The sequence below is a fragment of the Calliopsis andreniformis genome, chromosome 3 (genome assembly GCF_051401765.1).
Source record: "Calliopsis andreniformis isolate RMS-2024a chromosome 3, iyCalAndr_principal, whole genome shotgun sequence".
NCBI classification, from domain to species: domain Eukaryota; kingdom Metazoa; phylum Arthropoda; class Insecta; order Hymenoptera; family Andrenidae; genus Calliopsis; species Calliopsis andreniformis.
Window position 1 is genome coordinate 5,390,427 of NC_135064.1, and position 18,760 is coordinate 5,409,186.

The window sequence follows — 18,760 nt, forward strand, 5'->3', positions numbered from 1 at the left end:
GTAGTTACACAGAATAAGACATAAAATATTTTAAAAACTTTTGTGGGAAATTATTTCATATAGAGAGAATAATTTGTGAGAGTAACAATAGAGAATGTATTACACGGAGTTTGGCAGCAGTCCAACAATATTCTTCCTATCAATTCATTGCTAGCTACCTTATGTCTTAAAATTATTTTCTCATCTTCTTTTGTTATCATCACAAACAAGACGAAAACGATACCAATACGTAAATTAACCTAAATTTATGAATTTTTTACTTATAAAAGACCTAACATATTACTTTTAGAAACAGTTTCCCATGTTAATTGAAATCGTTTTTCTGTCGATAAATGATTATTTGCATCGAAAGGGGTTAACAATCGATGTCCCAATATTATATTAAACTTCATTTAGAATATTTTCCTTAATGCCTATTCATTTTAAAGATATTCAAATAGAAATATTCAAATTACTCGTTTTTTCTAATCTATTTTTTATATATGGACCGTTTCCATTTTCTGTGAAGCAGTTACAGAAGAAACATATAAAAGATAATAAGGATAACATAGACGAAGCTCGGATAGAAGTTACAAAACTGTCCGTGATTCCCTTACATTTCATGTGTTCCTTTTCTTTCATTACAAAGGTAGAATTACATACGAGGAAAATGTAATTTCCTCTTTCTAATTCCATTATTCAAGCTTCAAATCTTTAGCCTTTGCTTCTTTTACTATCCCCGTTTTGCTTCCCCTTCGCTTGGAAGAGGAAGATGCCTATGAAGGGGAACCTACAGAGGAGAAATCTAGAGAAGGAGGGTCAGAAGCTGAAGAGATTACTCGGAGAAGAGGAAGCGAATTCTAGAAAAGGGGTCTAAAAGCCTCAAACAAAAGAGACATATGAATCAAGAGAAAGGGATTAAATGAAGAGGGATTAAGAGCCAAGGACCTCGAAACGAGAGATGCTAGAAGGAAGAGATGCAAGCGGAGAAGAGGCACTTGAAACAAGAGAGAGATTCGAAATCAAGGTTTAAGAAAAAGATAAAAAGAAGAAATCAACGGTTTAAAATTAAAAGAAAGGGACGAAACGAGTGAAAGAAAAATCGTAAAAGAACTACTTAGAATGATACGAGAAACCAACAGAAAAAACATTAATAACGAGAAGAATAACAAGGTAAAATAAGGAAACTTAAAATAAACGAAACTACAGACAAAAGAAAGGAACCGAAGTGAGCAAACAAACAGACCGAAAAGAGAGAGGTAAATCTCCAAGAAAATAATTGCAAGAAAATACAAAAGATAATGCAAGACAAATACAATTATACAGCCATATAATAGTCAGGAGAAGTGAAACATTATAACAATATTGCAGAATTTTAAACAAAGGCATTAAGAAAATTAAAAGAGCTTCTCATTTATTCTAAAAGTAAGAAAGAGTCAATGAGGACTATAAAAAGAAGGAAAATCAAAGGGAAAGAGAAAAATTAACAGTAAAATGGATGAAGAGGAAGTTAGACGAGAAGAGAAGAGCTAAAATAAAGAAGACATTTTGGAAGACAAAGGTAGGATTGTCTTGTAAATTTACCGTGGCAGAAAATGCTTTGACAATACACAGACATAATTAATTTACTACATAACTGCTTCCCTCTGCTTTCGAGCCTTTGCAACAGTTTTGGATTGTCTTTGATACCGTGGGTAACTAAAAGGAAAAAGCATGAATTTCAAGCAAAGTCTAACTATTGTTATGTTAATATAACACTGTGAATTTATATGAATGTTTTTATTTATGAACGACCAAGAAACTGGCTGGCTGTTATTTATTTTTGGTAACTATGTAAATTATATCTTATGTAGCATTACTAATGCATATAGTGTGTAATTGTCACTTGAATATTACAAACGAAAAGAATATTTCAACCTGTATAATAGATCATGCAAAAAGTTTGTAACAACTCTTAATTTTTAAATATTAACAAGCGTTAAACCTGAAGTAAATTTTAGGGGATTTAAAACGTTAAATTTCGTCAGTAATCAGAATAACAAATACTACGTTATCAATTAAAATAAACTATATTCAACAATATTTTATGTCACATTCAAATTCAAAGAGCGCTATAAATTTTTTTGTGCGATATTTTTTTAACAAATATGACAATGTAGATTATAGTGGCACTATCTTCAACTTTTCCGAGGCTTTGTATGCACAGTATTACTCTCTACCGACAGTCCAGAAACTTTTGTGTTTAACATTTTTTTGGCTACTTAGTCTTCTAATTATGAAATTGAATTACTTTGTGGCTACGGCTTTTGAAAAGTAGTTTCCATCCTCTTAGTATGAACATAGGTGACTGAAAAAAAAATATGTATCAAGTATTCTTACTCAGTATATTTTTGAAATTTGTAAGTTTCGGAAACTCCAAATGTTTAAAATACAATGTTAGAGCTTCAATTTAAACTGGAGCCAACAACGCGAGTGAGTGTTCTCATTTTCGTTGCGTCCTTCTTTTTTTTTATTCCTACGTATATGAATCATCGGTAATCGTCGTTTGTCAGTCAGTCATGTCGAGAAATGAAATAATCTAGCCAAATAATTGAGTTATAATGATAATAAAGAGTTACATTTAAGATAAAATCCGGGTTTACTCTACACAGTTCCAACATACAAATTTTCTAGTTATGAATTTTTAAACGTTCAAACGTTTCCAAATATTCAAAATACGCCAAGTTTTCTTAGTTTCTTATTTCTGAACCTCTATGTTTAAATTTTAAGCGATTCCACCTCGCTTATAATAAGGGTTAGAAAGATTTAAAGACTTTCCAAAAGTTAGTCATATATATATCCAATTTTGTTACAACTGGACTCCCACATATTCATACATACGTGATACAATTTTTACAACCAAACTTATATACCGAAACAAAGCAAAAGTCTACTTCAAAATATTCTTCGATTGTTCGTGCAACTGAATCTAAAAATCCATGAAGTAAAACAGGACATTACATGAACAAATATTCCACACATCGGGACATATTAAAAGGACAGAGGGAGGGAATGTGCAAAATTCCAAAATTGATCTCGTTTATTTGTTCTGCGTCGCGGTATAGGTACTCTGCTTGCTTAGGAGGAAGAACGTATTATTATTAAAACAAGCAGCGCGGTTGGCCGGAACCTGCCACGGTATCGAGCAACAAACGCTTCGCCTGGCAATCAAGAAAAGCTTAAAAAGTTTTTTCAATTCACTAGGAAAAGTTCGCGGTAAACGAAGTTCCGACGGTCGTCGTCGTGCTCCTTTCCCCGTCGCTTTCGCCAAAATGTTCGCGACCGTAATCACGTTCATTCGAACGCGGATGCATTTTAATGCCGGCAGGCATCGCAAGAAACTCGACTCGAAGTTCTCGCGCGCTGCTAGGTAAAAACTTAGGGCTCGTTAAGGGCCTGGGTGCATTTGCATGACACTTATCAGAACTCTGCGAATGGACGAGCGTCTTCGTGCTGCGGGAGGAAGGAACAACGAGGGGAGGATTAAGAAGGGGATGTTCCTTCTCCAGACGTTATTTGGGCACAAACTTTGAGAATCTGCAAAATTTTTCGATGAATAACTAGGATTGTAGTTAAGGGACAGTTATCTAATGCATAATGATTATTTAAAGTGTATTTTATCACTTAAGATCTTAGGAGACTTAGGTATTAATACTTAGAAAACAGACTGGCAAATGAAAGTTGTTAGCTAATAATAAATTGTGAATATACAGTATTGGTCGTTTGTTTGTTCTTTTAATGTTTATGGGTAATATGAAAGATAAAAGATTCCGATTTCTGGAATATTTGTGGTTATAAAAAATGTAATGGGTAATTGCAAAATGTTTATACTGTGAGAATTTATAAGTGAAACATGACAAAATTCAACTATGTGCACATAAATAACCGAATTTTAAGAAGTGAGTGAAAACATGTGTTAGAAGTTAAGATTTCTACTGATTTATGTGCATGTCTGAAACATATTACGATACATGTTTTATTCATAGTGTAATAATATAACCTATATATGTACAGGGTATTTAAAGGCAAGTGTCAAAAATTTCAAGGGGTGATTTTACATGCTAAAATAAGACGAAAATGAAGATAGACGAAATTGAATTTCGAGATTTCGTTTTCGAATCACCTAAAATAAACGTGTCTGACTCGGGACTTCATTCTAGTAGTTACGCTATGCCTGACCTAACTAATGCACGTCTGCAATAGAATAAGTCAGGTCAGACACATTGCACGCGCATTTTAAACGGTTTTGTTCGAACACAACTTCGTTATTCTTGATTTTCGTCCTATTATTATCATAATATATAGAATATAGATATATATAGAATCATCCCCTAAAGTTTTGTGACATCTGTTGTCAAATATCCTCTATACATATATTTCCTTTTACATACTTAAACTTAGGTATTTTTATTCCAGATTATTACAGTGAACAACACTGTCTAATAGAAATAGATGTCAGAGATATGTATAACAAATTCATTTCACTTGTTTCAAAAATTAAGTATGACTGCCATAATTAGAAACATTAATGCTACACTTACACTAGGCAATTTTTGGTCAGACAACCGAGTTAATTAATCCAAATTCAACGAAAATTGTTGTTTCTGTCTTCATATTTTGCTTCTTTCAAGTGCTATAGTATTGAAAGATAGACTTGTTGTAGAATTTTTTATAATAGTTAAATCAATAGTCTTCTTTTTATTATTATTATTAAATTCATCACGGATAGAAAATGAATCTAAAACTTTTGAGTCTTATAATAATCCGTAGAGGGAAGTAAAAAATATTTTATTAATACAGTAGTAAAACTAATTTTCTCGCGATATAGAATACAAAAGTATAACTCTATATGTAGAAAAACATTCTGTGTCTAATATTTGCAGGTCATAGATTGTTGTGTATTTTTCAGATGTTCCTAATCTAACTTGTATAATATTCTACTGCAAATGTATTTTAAAGTATTGTCTTTCCATATTGATTCTTGTGTACACAATATTCATTGTGTTGCAAAGAGTTAAGTACGTTAATAAACATTCGCAAGGTAAAGGCAGATTTTAAGGCCTAAAAGATTAATTTTTAGGATCCATATTGATTAAATAATTTTTAGTCTTAGTCTTAGATCCTGTTTCTAGTACTCAGTATATTATATAACATATTATGTCTTGTTACACTTCATCGTCCTTGAAATTTTTATATTCATTTATGTATAACATCTATTCTCAAAGCAATTTCCATACACATACGTGTATGTATATATGTAGTATACGAAATTATTCCAAGTCATTTTTTGGTATATGCATACGTATACATACACGTATGTATGTATGTATATATATCAGAAATTTTTGTAAAAATATAAGATTCAAATTAATGAGAATTAGAAGATGATACATATAAGAAGGTGAATCAATTTCTTTTGTTACCACATACTTATATAAAGAAAAAGTTATTAACTATGATCGAAGTAGTAGTTATACTCCATAGAGTAATTGCTATTTATTCGTTAATAGTTTAGATGTTTGAACTACGTTATAATGAAGTACAGTAAATCGTCAATTATCGGAATTTCAGTTATCGAAATAACCGATTATGCGAATACAAGATATATATATTTAAACTATGTATTTTAGAACAGTATTTGGAAACGATTTGTTTATTTTTCTAATCTGTACATGCATTCTGATTAAATATGTAGTTATATAATAAATATCCACATTTAAAAGATTAGTTTCTGATCGTTTTATGACGCATTCATAAATTGGGTTCTTCTTGCTCAATTACCTGAAAGATCGCTTATCCGAACGGATTTGTCTCCCAATTACTTCGGATAATCGACGTTCTACTGTAGTAGATAAGTATTAGATAAGGGTTAACACTGCTCGTTAGCAGTGTTATCAGTAAAATCCACCGAGGAGTGTTAAATTTAAAAAGTTTCACATTTTAACTTTGTTCTTTCCACAATTTATTATTTAAAGAAAAAGTCAGGTAATGCTTGGTAAAAAATAAGCTATCGTATTTAAAATTGATTTTTTTCACTTTCACAAACTATTTATGCTTTTCAAAATTTTGTTAGCACCTACTTAAATACAAAAACCAATGTTTACTAAACAGTTATCTTCATTTGTATCAACTGAACCAGAATTTAATTGATCACTCTTTTCTAAATGTTTCTAAATCGTAACGTTCGGCGTTTCTAGATCGTTTACATGAAGCGTTCTGTGAATTTTCTCTTGTGATTTCTTATTTATACATCTATCGCACGCTTTATTGCTCCGTACGTTTTAACGAATTCTCTAAATTTAAACCACGATGAAGTTACTGAATCTGACCATCAATTGATATTACGATTTAAACACACTATTTCGTGCATCAGTTAATTGTGGTTAAGATGTGTTGCAGACGTGAGGTTTTCGAATTTCGTAATTGAAGTAATGTATGTGAGAATGAATACCTTCTATGCTGAATTGACTTTGGACGACTGAGTTCAGGTCAATCAGAATCTTTATAGCCTTTTTGAAAAGTGAGCAAAGCTTGTGAGAGTGGTCTCATCGAAATGATTGACACAGACTTCACTGACCAGAATTTACCAATACTAGTTTCGACAACAATACTAACAAACACCAATAATAATCAAGATATGTACCCTACATATTATCTGTATGAGCAGAAGTTCAACATATTACAGTAGGTAAATCTGTCACAATGTACATATATGTATATACCACCACATATACAAGGTCAGACATCTAAACATCTAGAACAGGCTTGCAGAAAGTTTCAACTTTTCGCTATACTTTTAGAAATGCGACCAACTGCTGCACGCCACTCAAATCCTATCGCAGTATGTTGGCTCCTCATGGGGATGTAGAACGATCGAAGTTTAGAGGCAATTCGATAAAAATCATATGAGTGACATTTTCTGTATATAAAATACAGGAAACGATCAAGTAATGTTTAAAAAAAAACGCATTGACAATAGTACCTGCAGGGTGACGCGGAAATATATTGCATTCAAATGTAATATATACTGTCTGATCGTTTCTTTTATTCATATGTGTACTAATGTCTCTTTTAATAATGTTGAGTATTTTTAAGAATTGAATCACGATTCCCTACAAGTCATTTTATATCAAATGCGATGTTGACTGAAAACTTTTTCAATAAAATCGCGAATAAATTAATACTGATAAGCTCTTTTTATTATCTTTTATGATTTTGTAAAAAAGAATATCATGTGTTTCGTTAAAAAAAAAAGCGTAAATTGGTACACTAGTATCATTTGCTAAGCTGCATCGATTGATGTAGTGAAGAGTATACTATTCCATTTAGAAAAGTAAAGTTGATCTTCATATATCCTCTGTACCTCCACCAAAGAAAGAATTATTGACATCATCTTGTGTCTTCTTTAAGATAAAGCAAATTTGGTTCGATGAATATTCGACAAATTATAATCTTTATTATACTTAGAAGGGATTACTCTATTGGGAAATTTTACAACAATAAGGACATAGATTAAATTTTTACAAATATAGGTTTATATACTTAAATATTTATTACTTGTATATAATATATTTATAAACATGGCAATATACGTATTTTTTGCTTCATTATCAATTTAACTTACATCCTTATCGTTGAGAAATGTCCAAATAAATGAGTAAACATGTCTTACATTCTTGTATTAGAGATTGTTATTTTCTTTAGTTTGTCTAACTTTTCATTAGGCAGAGTGTCCCAAAACTGATGGTACAAACAGAAAGATGGTGATTCTACACGAAAAGATAAGTCGAAAATGTAGAATAATATTTTCTCATATCATGTTTCATTTTCGAGAAAATTGACTTTGAATTTTAACCGAGGGCAAGTGTATTGGAGCATAGTTTTGGACATTGGAGGGCTGAACGGGAAAAAGAGAAACAATCAATGATCAGACTGAGTGTTTTCCTTACCTCATGTATCTTTCAAGTACTCAAAACTATACTTCCATACGCTTATACCCAATCATAATTCAAACTTTCTCTTAAACGAAACGCGATATCAGAAAATTTTATTCTATATTTTCAATTTACTCTTTCATGTAGAATTACTTTTCCGCTTATATCACCAGGTATAGGATATCCTGTATAGTCTGATATATTGATAATACACACTGAATGATACCTAAGCTAATACACTCCAGCAAAATGGGAACATTTTTTCACGGTTAGTGGGCAAACAGTTTCAGTAGAATAAGCCAAGTTCGATACTTTAGATACAGACAAACCTTGATAATTCAAACCACTTTAAATTCAAGAACCTTTATAAGGCGAAAATCTTGTTCTTACTTTAACTCGAATTATTTAGCAGATATTTAGGTACATTTTTTAAATCTGTAACTCGAATTTAGAATAACTAGATCTCTACAAGTCGAAATTTTATTATTATTAATTATTATCGCTACCTCTATAACTCGAACTTATAGCTATATAAATGACACATACCGTATTTCTACTTCTCCATCATCAATGTATAACTATGCAAGCTGGTCGTTTGTCATAAATCAAATGCATTAATTCTATCATCGCCTTAAATTTTCACCTTCGCGTTTACGTTTAGTAAAATTCTAAGTAAAATGAGTTCCAAGAGGAAATCTAAGACACTAACACTTTATAAGTTGAAATTGAATTTTTCTTTGTTTAAGGTATTGCAATCGGCAAATTATTAACTCTAGTACAAACCCTCTGTAAATCGAATTTTCGTATGCTGAATTTCTGCTACTCGAAAACTTCTATAACTCGAAGATTTTAGCTCTTTCCTTGACATTCGAGTTATTAAGGTTCGACTGTACATATATCTTTAAGAATTAGTAATTTGGAAACGATGTCTCAAACGAAATTTCGCCATTCTTCAAATGTTAGACTCAACATGTGCATATATGCCTCTAAAAAGGTTCTGACAGGAAAAGTGTCTACGATATTGTCTAGATATTAGTTACAATTTCTAATTGTTCAAGATACTTCGAGGTATTAATCGCAGCTAATCCCTCTTCCCTCCCCGCGCAGTGAGCGATTAGACCGTGATTTAGAAGCAGCAACTCTAAACGGTCGAAAACAGGAAGGCAAAGTTTCGGTGTGAGCTACCCCAGCTGGCGTTATGCGACCGCATGTAAATCATCCGCAACAAGATCGGGTGGCCGAAACCACGTGTACTGTGCACTTCTGTGCGCACTTACGCGGAACGACGCCGATGCGCATGTTAACGTGTCACGCGGGTAAACGTCGACAACACGTGTCGCGCGAGTAATCCATGGGTTGTCGTTATCTCAACCGTGTCACAAATGTACCGTCATCGACACGCTTTGTACGCACTCGGTGTAACCAATTCACTGGGTTGTATCGCGCCAATCGGAGAACGACGGGACCTCGTCAAGAGTTTATTTTGTCAACTAACACTAATGAGTATTCAACGAGGCTACTGTAATGTAAATAGTGTCTTTAACTCTTTGAGGCACAGGATTTTGAAGAAAATAACAACCCAAGTTGCACCTTAATCACAATATCAACAACTTACTAATGCGTTTAGAGTTAATTGTTTATGTATAAATTTCTGTTTTCATTTTCTTACGTATTTGTCGTTGGTTCATGGTATTGTCAACTGAATGAAGAAGGTTAAATAAAATATTAGATATTAAACTGTATAACTATGAGTAACATCAACTTTTCGAGGTGAGTTAAAATATATCCCATCATGCATAAAAAGCTAAGCAAAAGATTGGACAGTTTTTAATTCACCTACCTCCAAAGAGTTAATCCATTCACATGCAAAGTCGTTTGCTAACAGGGAAATAATTGCTATAGGAAATAATAATAATAAAACAATTATTTTGAGTAAAATCCTACGTTGGTTCATTGATTTACTTCTTGCATGGAAGATATGGTACACAGATACAGCTAAGGTGTGAAAAATGGCTTGCGAAATGTATGAGTACAGTAGAGCGTTAATTATTATCCGATCTGATTAGCAGAAATGGTGATTACCTAAATGACTGGTGATCGAAACATAGAACCGGTTATATGTAGCTAATTATTATGTGTAATAATGTCATGTTATGTCGACATTATACATTTCGAAATACATGTATATTCGTCACGCATCAAGTTTCTCTGTAGGGTACAAATACCTCGCTAGCATTTGTAGCGAGTTTATAGCGAGGTTTCATTAAGAATGCAATCCATGCAAGTTAAAACTCATTTACTATAAATGAATTAAAGCCAAAGTGATTAAAATTATAATTAAATATGTTTCAAGAGGGAAATAAAACTGAACTATGCTTGAAATGATGTTCTTTATATTACGGTTACTACGTGTTCTATGCACTGAACATACCACTAATGAAATTTTATTGTTTGTTATTCTATTATTACATATCGCTCACTGAATGACAACATTTTTCATAATTTGAAAAATTATTAATAACAAATAAGCGGTATTTGCTACATTACTTTTTTCGAATGGATTATCCAAAATGTTAATTCACACTGTCAAGACTTTCGGGTGTAAACCGTGTCCTTCTGGAAAAAAACTTCCAACGTTTCACAAACATTGTAGCTAGTTTCATTAGAAGTTTAAATGATATTGATATTGGTATATATCTTGTGATTATTCATTATTTAAGTGTACCTATTCACATTTCTGTTCAACATTTACCAATTAAACATCTTTTTAATAGGTCAACTATACAATTAAAAAAATGGAAGTAATAAGTTCCTAATTGAGTTTAAATAGTATTCTTCTCCTGTGGATGTTTTTAAACTATTGTTATCTCTGCTTATTTAAAAAATCGTTTAACATAATAAATTTGTCTTCCAATTATTTTAGATAATCAACTTTTTGCCGTGTAAAATTTTAAAAACTTGTAACACCTTTTTACGAAATTTTGAAATTATGAGAATTTGAGTGCTTAAAAAATCTATGAATTGAAAGTTTTATGCATCTAGAAAACCAGGAATTTAAAATTAAAATGACTAAAAAATCAGCCACTTAAATAAACAGAAAGTTAGAGAATACAAAAGTATCTGAGTTAGAGAGTTTGAGAACCTGTTAGTCTAACAAACTGAAAGTCTAGGAATCAAAGAATGGAGAAAGTTCAGAGTGTAAGAATTCAAGAAGATTTCAGGATTTAATAGAGAACATAAAAGATTAAAGGTCCGATTAGAAGCTGTGAGAGCTAAGAACTTGTAAGAAACTTTTAACATAATTTTACAACAATGACAAGAATTGTACCTACCACACGAGAAACATTCTATATTTAAATTGTTTAAAATAAAAAAGTTTGATTTGAACATAAGTTGATCTGAATAATATGTACGTCTTTTACTATGAACTTTTAAATAAGTCTTTGGTCTATATATATTAAGGAACTGCTACATTTAAGAAACCTTCTCTCAAAGTTTGAATCAGCCTCAGATTTAATACACGACTTAAATACCAGTCTGGTGCTTGAAAACAGTCAGTCAAAGAAACATTTCTTTGTTGGCAAATAAAAATAAGTACCTGTAAAATCTGACTTTGTTATATATTTTGAAAAAACAATTTCATTTTCTAATCAGATTTCTCAAAAACTCTACATTTTGTTGAATTTGACTTATTTTACAAGACAGAAAACAATGCTTTGGGAAGTAGTGTTAAACAAATGATTACGTTGATAAGGCACAAATTTTATAAGAATAAAACTTTGCATCCATAGGTATATCTACACATATTATCTAAACTATGATTGTAATAAAACATTTACAACTTGTCTTTATAAGAGCGTTTAACTTCTTTCAAACTGTTCAATCATGGCGTCTTTAACGTAGCAAAGTTCAAATTTGAAGGTAGATATTCACTTCACAGAAAACAGCCAGTTAGCAGACTTCAATGTATGATATTTGGGACATCTTATGAAACATGCTAGACACTACGAATTTTACCTCCGTGATCTCCAGGCAAGGCCAATTCGGCTAATTGAATTCGATCGAAAATACTTGCCTAATTGGAACGTCAAGCTAGCAGAATAAAGTTCATCTCCGCTACCCTGCGTGGAAAGTGGAGCTGAACTTTCCAGTTTATGCAACTGAATCTTAAGTGGCAGACCCTCCAATTTAAACTTGGGTTATCGTTCTGTCTCCGAAACCGAGTTATCCAACACACCTGCGTTTCTAAATCACACAAGCCCTAGACTCAACTCTCTACGAACGAATTGGGGAATCTGAACAAGTGCCATTGTTTGTGGAAGTAGGTGATATCGGTAGAAAGAGCAGAGAATAGTTTCACTTGCAAGAGCGAGAAATGCTTATTAACCCTATACAACCTAAACTTTGTTTTAATGAGTACAAAAACTTATTTTTTTCATTTATTATTAACTGTTGATTTACAAATTTCAAATTTTTTGTTAGAAATTGTAACTTTGGAGCTATAGGGACTAGATAGGGAGTAGGTATATGTATAGTTATGCATATATTTAATATGCATAATTAAAATGTACTTAATAAAAAAAACAAAATAGAAACGTCACCTAGTGACCTAGAAATAAAATAATATCGACATATTCGCACGTGGCTTCAGAGTAACACATCATTATAGAGGATTAATATCCCTACTAGCGGAAAATGGTATTTATTGGGAAAAATCTGTATATTTATTTGGGAAGATTCTAAAAGCTACTTCAAATTTCGTTCTGTTGAAGCATAAATAAAAGTATACTTTTGAGACAACGAAAAGAAGCTGAAAGTGCATCAAAATAAATATTTACGGTTTCCTTCAATGGAATGAAGTATGCTAGTGTCACGATATTGATACAAGTATCACATGATAACTTATACTAATGTATTTTCTATATTAGCTTATTATAAAAAATTGTAGAAAAGTCTGCAATTACTTTTAAGATAGTTATAATTGATACTTGAATTTTTTCTATTTCAGGTAAGCACATTTTATTAAAGGACCAAGGATGTCTTCTTCGTTTCCGAGTCACCAGAAATATTTTTTGAAAGGTTTGTACAAATTTACATGTAATGGTACAGCATCAAAGATGATCTTTTTTCAATAACGTCTTTAAGAAATATTAGGACTTCTGATTTATTTTATTTTGTTTATATACCATAGTTTTGTAATATGTCATGTACAGTTTACGTTTTGTGTACAATGCAGTTTTCTGAGTTTAAAATTTACTAGAAGCCTCTGCAAAAATCCAGGACATCGTTAATTTTAATCTGTGTATAGATACATCACTTAAAAAATACGAGATAGATTTTATTTCGAGAATTTCTGAGAAATCTCAAAGTAAAATGCTCAATAATCGAACAAGTAAAAAATACTTTAAAATAACATAAACTCTATTTAGTTCTTGAATTCTTGCTTTTATTTCCTAGAGTCAAACATTTGCTTAATTTCTCAGCGAAAAACTCAGTTGCCTTGGAGTTTGACTTGATGGCTTGAACGATATTCTTTTCACTGCGTCTAGAAAAACTTTTAACGCGCGGTAAAAAACGGCAGTAAAGATCTCATCAAAGTCTCGCGATTAACATTTCACTCTTTCCTCTCGAAAGCATCGCGATGAAAACTTGATTGATTCTCAACGAACCAGCCTGCTTTCTTTTCGACAAGTCGACGATCAGTACTAAAATAGCGTGGGAGCCCCTTTTAACTGGTTGGAACTATAGTGTCGACTACTTTCCGAACAAGTTACGTACTAAAAAAGCAACTGCTGGAGGAATAGTAGACTGTAAAAGATACATGCAAAAATGTAGTGATAAAAATAGTATTCAAGTGAATGATACGCTTAAGAGGATTTTAAAAGAAATATGCATTTAGAAAAAATGCTGTAAAACTATTTAATTAATTTGGAACTATTTAGAAATATTAAATTTATTGGATATTAATACTCAATTCTTCAGTTAAAAATGAACGATTCTGTCATTCAAATCCGAAACTATTAGCCACTTTTTAATCATAATAGAATTCCGTGGAGAATATTAATAAATTAATTTTTTATTGAAAAATATAAAATAATTTTCTGATTAGTTTAATACTTAGAGATATTTACAAATCAAAGGAAGAATTAAGGAAAATACCTAGAAATATGTGGAATGAAATCTTTCTAAAAAAAAAAAGAAAAGAAAATCAAGTAAAAACGTATTTAGAAAGAATATTTAGGAGATTACAATTCTTTAAAACGGATATTAGTAGAAGTTATGATACAAAGCAACGTTTTTGAGAAATAGTTAAAAAAATATCTAAAAGAAATATTTTAAGAAATAGAGAAAAATAAATGAAGAAACGAGATATTGAGAAAAAATATTTAAAGTATTGTATGTACATATATCTATAAAAAAATTTTACAAAAAGTATTCAAGTAAAATACTTAGAAAACAATTTAGAAAAAATAATTATTGGGACAATATTAACAGAAATGTTTTACAATTTCAAAAATATAGAAAATGGGACGATTAAATGGGAACACTAAACAGACGTTGACGATCTTTGAATCGTTAAAAAAATAGTTTACACTTCTAACTCGTAATATTTTCTACAAACGTTCTTTTCTATTTTTAAAAATAATAAAAATACGTTGTTCCCATTTAATTTTCTCGGCCGAGTAAGCTTATTGCCCCAATTCTGGCTACTTCAGAAATGCTTGTCGTAAAGAACTATGAATTGTACGGTTTCATTCGCGTCTATCATGGCACCTGCTTTTATTAGTACACGATGAAGCACTTGAAATTATTTGTCTTGCTCTACATTTAATTTTACAGTATTGACCTAATTAGGATTAGTTTCATTGCGAAATTCTAATCTCGAGCAATTGTAACACCCATATTTATTTATCAGTAACGTCTGACCAATGGTTGATACGACTACTTATGCGCAAATTATATTTTGTAAATTTAAAAAAATTTTCTAATACAATACTGCGATAGAATACAATTGAAAATAGCGTTAATTATGATTTAATAAGTTGTTGCAAATGAAATAGTTGTATGTAATTGTTGAAAATTACATAAGCATCACAGATCATTCATAAAAAGAGATTATAAGTGTTCTAATATTTACTGAAGAATTTGTTCCCCCTTTTCTCTTACCCATTTATCTTTTCGTAATCGCAATAATAATTACTCCCAATATCATAAATACAAATATTCCAAGTAACACTTAATTTAAAGTATAGCGAGACAGTTGATCAAGTGTCGTAGAAAATTATATCCAATAGAGAGCAAAAATGAAATCAAACTCCAGCAACCTTCCTGGCTCCAAACTTCATGTACACAACTTTATGGATAGTAATTATAAACGACTAGTTCAAACATGATCTCGTTCAAAATTCTCTTAAAACCCTCCAGAAGGAAAATACCTCGAGTTTCAAACGGAGACCCTTCAACTTGACGAACCACCAAACTCCGCGAACTAAATTAATTAATGCTCAATTTCCCCGATATGTTCATCTATTCTCTAGATCTTATCAGAATCGATCAATCCTTCGTTCGCAGCGACGCCCAAAAAAGTCCTCAGACTGTCTCAAAATCTGCTTCCCCACGAGTCCCTTCCAACCTCCCCAATTAGTCTCGTCAAAAACACGCGTTGAAGTTCCCTGGTATCCACGTGGCTGACAAGGAAAATGAAATTTCCCGGGGGCAGAGGGACTAACGGAAAAACCGAGGTCCACGGAATTGCCAGGAAAAATGAGGCCCGCGGTAACGGGCAACATACCCTCGCTGCCGCATAGTGCTTCTATATTTCAAGGGTGTGCAGTCATGTTTCGACGGGCGAAACTCTGCAAAGTCATTTCGAGGCTGTTGCAGCGCAATAAAGGGGGAAGGAAGGGCTAGGGGACGGCAATAAAGGCCAGTGACGCGGCTAACTGAAAAAATATCTATTTTTTCGCTCCCGACTGCGGCTATCATCCCCCGTCCACAATGTCTCAACGGTCCACCTTGATGCAGGACAGTTGACGAACGCGCGGGCAATTCAATTTTGCCTTTCTCTCCCGCGCTACCTTTCTTGCTCGTGCAACGAACTTTGTCATTGAGACGTTTGAAATTGGCTTTTGCTCCTGCGTCGCCTTTCTTTCATGCAATTAAGAACCCAGTAGTTTTCTTTTAACCAGTGTTTCGTTTGATTAGATTCTCTAGATCAAGGTTTTTGTTTGGATTCGGTTTAGCTGGGATTTTAAAATTGCATTCTTTGTATATCGACATTTGGAGAGAGTATTATAGAATTTTCATGTAGAATATTTTGGGGGTGTTGATTTTTGTCTTGTCTGAGGAAGAGAATGCAATTGGTATTCTTTTGAAGTCGATCTTTGGTTTTTGGTGGCTGTTAATCATGAGTTAATCATGAGAATGCGGGAAATGTGCCTGACTTGGGACCTATTCTACTGACGGCACTCTCTTCGACCTAACTACTGTACGTTGGAAGTAGAGTATGTCCTGAATCAAACACATTTTACGCGAATTTTCGTGTTTTCCGAACAATCGATAACTCTGAATTAAAGCCTTAAATGGATTTTTGTCATCCGTGATTTTCGTTTTATTTTGACCTATAGAATCGCGTCCGTTACAATTCCTGACACCTGTCGACGAACATCCTGTATATTATTTTATGTTTGTGAACAGTTTGAAGTTTGTAGTAAACAAATTCGGAATTTACTCTGAAATAGAATTTTTTAAAAAACGATAACTAAGCTAGAATTAAATTTCTCGGTAATAGAATATAAATATAAAAATAGTCTCATTCATTTTGATTTACTTTAATTTCGAACCAACTAACTATCACATAAATGTGATTCGGTTCTGTTAATTGACAGTTTCTTTTACAGTCGTATTTCTTTATACTTTAGAGTCATTAGTATTATATTATGCATTAGTAAACTTGCTTAGAATGCAATTATTATTACTATCCAATATTATCGTTTACTAAAATGCCTTAATTATAATACACAGTTTTCTGTGTACATGAAACTTATTTATTAATACTGTATTAAAATTGTATTGTTAAATCAAACAGTCCTTGTTCCATGCATAATGTATCATTAATAGTGTGCTATTGGGCATAAAAGATATCAAATCACCAAAATGGGAAATTTGTATTATATATCATACCAGTAAATTATTAATATAGAAATACAGTTTGCACGACTACAAATTTAAAAATAATTCTATAATTGACGAATTATATTTAGCTATTGTAGTTTTAGCAAGGCATTTAAAAATTTGAAAATTTATCTTTTTAAACTAAAATTACTTGAGCATTCTTACAAATAGTTTGACTTGGAATTAAATTCTGTAAAATAAATCGAATATAAAGATATGTATCGACACTTCTGCAAAAGAGAAAATGTAAAAGTCTATAAGGTTCGACTACATTTTTCACGTTTCACGAGTAACGAATGACGGAAGGTAACAGGAACCAGTACAAGAAAAACGCGCCAACCACGTTGAACTCTCGCGCAGTAGGAAAATAAATTTCTAAACGAAGGTTGCATTCTTTGTGAATGAAACGAGTAGGGGAAGACGTATGTGCATTCCTAAAGCCACCATTCGTAATCCAAACAGCTGTGGTATTAATAGGCAGGAAAGAAAACAGTGAAAATTTTCAGCGACCCGGAGTCTGACAATCGTCGAACAGCTGACACGTGATCGAACCAAAAATAAATTTTTTTTGTCACGCTTTTCACTCAATGTTTGCACTGTTTCTCGTAATTTTCCGTTACAGTATTTTTTTTGTAATAGAAATACTGAATAACAAAGGAATTTGAAAAACTAATGAATAAAAACCAATAAATGCAATAGTTTGCAGCATTTTAGGTTTTTTAAAATGTGTAAGCTTGGAAAATGTAAAATGTTTTATAATATTGAAAGGTGGTAGAAATTTTGGAACTATCAACAATTTTGAAAGAAGAAGTGCACATATTTCTCCAAATTTAGAAATGCAGATAAGTTTGAGAATTTTTAAAGAACTTGTCATAAATATGAATTTTAGCATTTATAAGAAAATTAATATTTATACATGAAATATTTGGAAAAGCTGAGAATTTTATAAAATATAAAGGCATAAATAACTTTCAAAACTTCAAATACTTTGAAAAAGTTAAGAAAATGCACAAAATTTGGAAAATCTTGAAATTTAGGAAACTCAGACACTTCAGTAGTCGTGTGAAGTTTCGAAATCTTGAAACGTTTTAAAAATCACTTAAAATTTCACTTCATGTGTTGCATTGAAAAAGAAATTGCAGAAAAGGCTTCAGTGCAGCTGTAAAAACGACTGCCCTTCGTCGGCACAGTTTTCTCACTCGCTGCTTCAGTTCTATCTGTCAATCCCACCCCATCAGGTCTCGATCATTCGCGTCGTAAATACGTGCCATATGATTGCTGGACGTCTCTGAATCATCGTCGCAGAAAATATCCTCAAGAGAACCTCGACTCGCTTACAACCTTTGAAAAGAAAAACTATCCGTCGAAATCCGACCCAGTGACTATACAGTCCCGTGAACGTTCCTCTAAAGTTTCCCACTTTTGTCCTCCTTTGTGCGCACTTTTTGCGGAAGCACGCGACCCAGAAAGGGCCACAGTGTGACCGCAAGCCTCCCGTAAGGAGCGACGATGCCTGAGGCACGTGAAAAAAATTCCGCGGAGCGATTGTCGCTCAGACGAGACAAAAGACGACGAAAAAGACGAGGCTGGGCACACGCGACACACATTCACTGGACGACGTGAAAAAAGAGGGG

General features: G+C 32.3%; 2 protein-coding genes across 2 annotated transcripts in view; one reads left to right on the top strand and one right to left on the bottom strand.

The window, feature by feature from the left end:
- Window positions 1–18,760, top strand: part of Ror (tyrosine-protein kinase transmembrane receptor Ror) — a 444,527-nt gene that overhangs the window by 137,256 nt on the left and 288,511 nt on the right. The gene's annotated exons all lie outside the window — the stretch shown is intronic.
- The window catches only part of LOC143188666 (uncharacterized), a 28,501-nt gene that overhangs the window by 4,399 nt on the left and 5,342 nt on the right, over window positions 1–18,760 (bottom strand). The window lies entirely within an intron of this gene.